Below are 5,080 nucleotides of genomic sequence, written 5' to 3' on the forward strand. Positions count from 1 at the left end.
TGGGCTGCAGGGGCGGTTGATTCGGCAACCTGCAGGTGTCCTCGAGGACACCTTGTCCTCGAGGACGCTCCTCAAGGGCACTCTGCTTGCCACAGTCTAGGCTTCATCTCCTTCCTGTCTGACCTCTTTGCTCCTGTCCAGCAGGGGAAACAGAGCCACTTCTGGACTCTCTCCCGGGGCGTTGCTCATAAACCCCCAGCAAATACCTCCTAGAATGTCCTCGGCCTTGGTTGGGTCACGTGTCCACATTTCACCCAATCACAGGCAAGGAAGATGGGATTACCATTGGAGCAGCTCTGTAGCAGGGGTGGGGTCCGCCTCCCTGAGGCTCCCGGGATGCAGAGGGGAGCAGGATATTCCTGACCAAGCCAAGGACCACTTAGTAGTGAGGATAGAGATGGGAGATGCCAGATCAGCTGTCAGCAATACCCACCCATGCACAGTCACAAAGGCATCTTGATCACCTTGGGTACCAGCCTAAGCATGTTTAACGTGTGTGTTGGGCTGAATTGGCTAGAATTCCAAATGAAATTAACACAGTGTTGGATGGGTCTTCCCTCCTCCAAAACAGAGTTCCTCCAAGGATGTGCAGGGAATGAAAACCACACAGCTAGTTCTCATGGGCATCCATGGTCTGGAAGGAATCAAGGCTGTGTTCTCAAGATGAATCTTTCTTTCTCTTTCTCTCTGTCCACAGGGTTCAATGCTTTTTAGGAAAGGCTGCCCTGCTTCTGTCCCTGTATTCTTAGTTTCTGTTCCCACTTCACTCTGCCCACCAGGGATCTGGGCTGGTTGTGGCACCAGGGCAGCACCCTGACGTCCTGGGCTTTATGCTACAGAACCTTCACTCACTCGTACTTTCCACCTGAACCATCCGTTTCTTTCTACACGTGGTTTTATAGCATGAGTTCAATTTTCTTTTCACCTTTTTTTGCCTCATCAAGGATCATGATGTTTAAAAAGATGATCAAAAAGGAAGAAATAAATGAAACCCCGGTCGGGACAAGCTGGGCTGATTGCATTGGCTCCCCGCTCGGTTCTGTATATTGAAAGAGAACAACAAAGCCCTTTGTGTCTCCAGACGCAGCCTGTTTTCTTATTTCATGTTGTGGCCTCTCCACATATTTGGCACGTCTTATGATTTATGGGAAACAGATTAAAATTAAAGTATCAGTAGGATTACATTCTGCTGTGAGTGACCCAGGCCCCAGATAAAAGAATGTTTAGCACAATATAAATTTATTTTTGACTCGTGTAACAGGCTGGGGGTGGGAGCTGTGCTCTACCAAGCTTTCAAGGGGTCTCATTTCTTCATTTTGTTTTTCTGCCACAAGAGGCCTCCATTCCCCGGGTTACCTCATGGTCCAAGATGGTGGCTCCAGCTCCAGCCATTATACCCACTGCCCAGACAGCAGGAAAGAGGAAGAGATGGAATTGAATGGGGACAAAGGACACACTCCAGGATTCTTCTAAGTAGTTTCCATTTTTACTCCTTCAGTTACAAACTATACCTGGCTGCAACTTTTTTTCTGGTGGGTTCAAAATTTTAAAAATTGATTAATGAATACTATGTAATAATAATCATTAATGCTTAACTAGTGGTTACAATGTGCCAGGTCCACTTGTAAGTGCTCAACATATTTAATTCTCATAGCAGCCCCATTGTGCTCACTGAATAATGTCTCCTGGGAGACGTCCATGTCCTAATCCCCAGAACCTGTGACTATGTTGTTTCACTTGGCAAAAGAAATGTCACAGGTGTGATTAAGTTAAGGTTCTTGAGATGGGGTGATGAGCCTGGATTATCAACGTGGGCCTAATGTAATTACAAGCCTCCTTATAAGGGGAAAGCAGGAGGTCAAGGAAAAGAGAAAAATCTACGCTGCTTCCTTTCAAGATGGAGGAAGGGGTCTTGAGCCCAGAAATGCAGTCAGTCTGTAGAAGCTGGAAAAGGTAAGGAAACAGGTTGTCCCTGAGAGCCTGTAGAAGGAACGTGGTTCTGTGGACTAATTTTAAACTTCTGACTTTCAGAAACATGAGATACTAACGTGTCGTTCTAAGCCGCTAAGCCTGTGGTCGGGTGTTACAGCAGCTATTGGAAATGGACGCCCCCATCGTGCAGTTACTAGTATCTCCATTCACAGAGGAGGAAAATGGGACTTCCCTGGTGGCCCAGTGGATAAGAGTCCGTGCTCCCAATGCAGGGGGCCTGGGTTTGATCCCTGGTCAGGGAACTAGCTCCCCCATGCATGCCGCAACTAAGAGTTCATATGCCACAGCTAAGGAGCCCATGTGCTGCAACTAAGACTTGGTACAACCAAATAAATAAATAAATTTTTTTTCAAAAAGGAGGAAAATGAAGCACAGAGAAGCTACGTCACTTGCCCGAGATCACACGGCTTACCGGTGGGGGGAAAGTTCGGATCTGAACGCCGGCAGTCCCTCTCTGGAGTTTACCCTTATAAGCACTGTTTACCACATGGGATACATGTGCCGTCTGTCTGGGGTTTGATTTTGTTTACAATTTTTTATGCAGTAGATTTTTACAGCCTTTCAAAACTTTATTTCAGATTTTGGAAAATTCAAAACAGATGTGAAAGTAAGGAGAATGACGTAATGAACTTCTCAACACCTATGGCCAAACTCGTTTCATCTGTGACCTCCTCTCCTTGTTTTTTCCTTCCTCTCATTTATTTTGAAGTAAATCCCCAATATTACTTCATTTGTACATATTTCTAAAAAAACTCTCTTTTGTAACAGAATCATCACCCCTAAAATTCTAATTTTTAATATCTTTAATATCACCAAATACCGAGTCAGTTTTCAAATTTCCCCAATTGTCTCATTTTTTTTTTCAGTTAGTTTCTTTGAATCAGGATCCAAAAAAGTTCTATATATTTCCTTTGATTGATGTGTCTCTTGAGTCTGTTTTAGTTTACAAAAGCACCATTCAATAACAATACAAGCCACAAGTGTAATTTTGAATTTCCTGGACAGTAAATTAAAAAAAAAGAAATAGGTGAAATTAATTCTGATATATTTACTTAATCCAATGTATCCAAAATGTTATTTTAACATATAATCTATCTAAACATTATTAAGAGATATTTGCAATATTTTTTTCATACTCAGTCTTTAAAATTAGGTGTGTATTTTACACTTAGAACACATCTCAATTCAGACTAGCTGCATTTCAGGGGCTCAGTGGGCTACAGGTGGCTAGTGGCTGCCGTATTGGATGGCACCAGTGTATAACATCCTTCCCTTTTTTCTTGATATTTATTTTTTGAAGAAAAACGGGTCATTTCTTGCATTGTGGAATTTGCTGATTGCGTCTCTGGGGACATAGGAGCTTTTCATTGAAAAACTTTCTTATTCCACGGTGCTCTGATGCCAGGCATCTTGCCTCCTGGGGTCTCTTCTGGGGAAGCATCTGGAGGGGCTTGTCTTTCAAAAACCGAAGAGAGAACCGGGCCCTCGTAGAGCAAAGTTCTCAGGCTGAGCTTGCCACCCATTAATGGGTCGTGAAATCAATTCAGTTGGTCACAATCAGCATTTTAAAAGTAGGAAACAGAACAGAATATAGCAGAATTGAATAAGATGGAATGCAATGGAAGAGAAAACACCTCGTGCCTGTATGTGGGGGGGAAGGTGCTGTTTTTCCATGCAGTGTGAGCGTGTGTGTGAGTGCACACGTGTGCTTGCACCGTGTCTGAGAAAATATGCATCTCTAACTGTGGGTCGCTGCCTTGGTCAGCTCGGCTGCCAAAACAAAATACCACAGGCTGGGGGGCTTAAACAATAGACATTTATTTTCTCACAGGTCTGGAGCCTGGAAGTGCAAAATCAAGGTGCCAGCAGGGTTGGTGTCTGGTGAGTGATCTCCTTTTGGGTTGCAGATGGCCGCCTTCTTGCTGTGTGTGTTCCCATGGCCTTTCCTCCACACATGCAGGTGGAGAGAAAAAGAACAAGCTTTCTGGTGTATCTTTTTATGAGGCCACCATCTTGTCAGATCAGGGCTCCACCCTTATGACCTCATTTTACCATAATTACTTTCCTTAATGACCCCATCTCCAGATCCAACCACACTGGAATTTAGGGCTTCGACCTAGGAATTTTGGGAGGACACAAACACTGAATCCACAACACAGTCAAAAAAGAGTGAAAGAGCCTGCTCTAGAGAATTTGCCCACTCATCTTTCCCAAAGTCAATAGGACCACCGCTTGCAAACTCCTCTGACTCAGCTATCATGGAAATCTTGGCCAAGGCGTTCTATCTGATTCACTGGGACCAGGACACTTTTCCCTCTCTGCAGGGGACAATGAGGGGCTTGTGTGTTTTCAGGGAGCAGATGCTTGTATGGAAAATATGACAGGCCTCCTCTGCCCTACCGCCGAGTATTAAATATGATGGCACCGAAGTCCACGCCACCCACCTGCCCTGACTTTAGAAGGAGAAATGCTTACATAAAGGGGCACTGATCCTTTTGCATTTTTGTAGCCAGAGTCATGTCTGAGAAAGCCAGGGGTCTGCCAAAACCACCTTAAAAATCCCACTGCAGCAAATGTAGGAGGGAGAGGAGACATGCATTGATAGCAGAGTTGAAGTTTGGAATGTCAGAGCAAAGTCACTAATTACAGTACAGATGAGGTCACTAAATGTGCATGATTATGCAAATCCAGGTGGAATGCAGAATGCTAATTATGTCAGCATCTCCAGCTCAGAGGGAGGCTGTCAGGATGAGAGCCCTGAACTGAGGAAACAGGAGACCCCGGTCAGGCCGGAAGAGACAGGAGCCCCAGGAACTGGATATGGTCCCAAGTGGGCTTAGCCTCAGGCAGTGAGGGGTCCTGCGCCCAGAAACAGCCAGGTTGGGGGGGGCGAGGCCCGAGATGGAAATAAGGCTCTGCTAGCATGGGCAGGTCCACCAAGGCGAACAGCAGGAGGGATCTGGGGCAGGGACGATGCTTCCAAAATTGTGACCTGCTTGCCACTGGTGCTTGGAGAAGTGAGTTAGGTGGCACATGGAAATTTTTCTATGTCGCCGTTACATTTATGGCTATGTCTGTATGGTGACAT

At 45.3% G+C, this 5,080-nt stretch overlaps 1 long non-coding RNA gene across 1 annotated transcript; it reads left to right on the top strand.

Moving 5' to 3' along the window:
- Window positions 1-2,587: 2,587 nt before the first annotated feature.
- Window positions 2,588-4,276, top strand: LOC118880670. Its single transcript, XR_005016361.1, has 3 exons — window positions 2,588-2,700; window positions 3,824-3,981; window positions 4,078-4,276. It is a non-coding gene; the product is annotated as an uncharacterized LOC118880670 (long non-coding RNA).
- Window positions 4,277-5,080: the final 804 nt, after the last annotated feature.

This window comes from Balaenoptera musculus, chromosome 15, assembly GCF_009873245.2.
Source record: "Balaenoptera musculus isolate JJ_BM4_2016_0621 chromosome 15, mBalMus1.pri.v3, whole genome shotgun sequence".
Classification (NCBI taxonomy): domain Eukaryota; kingdom Metazoa; phylum Chordata; class Mammalia; order Artiodactyla; family Balaenopteridae; genus Balaenoptera; species Balaenoptera musculus.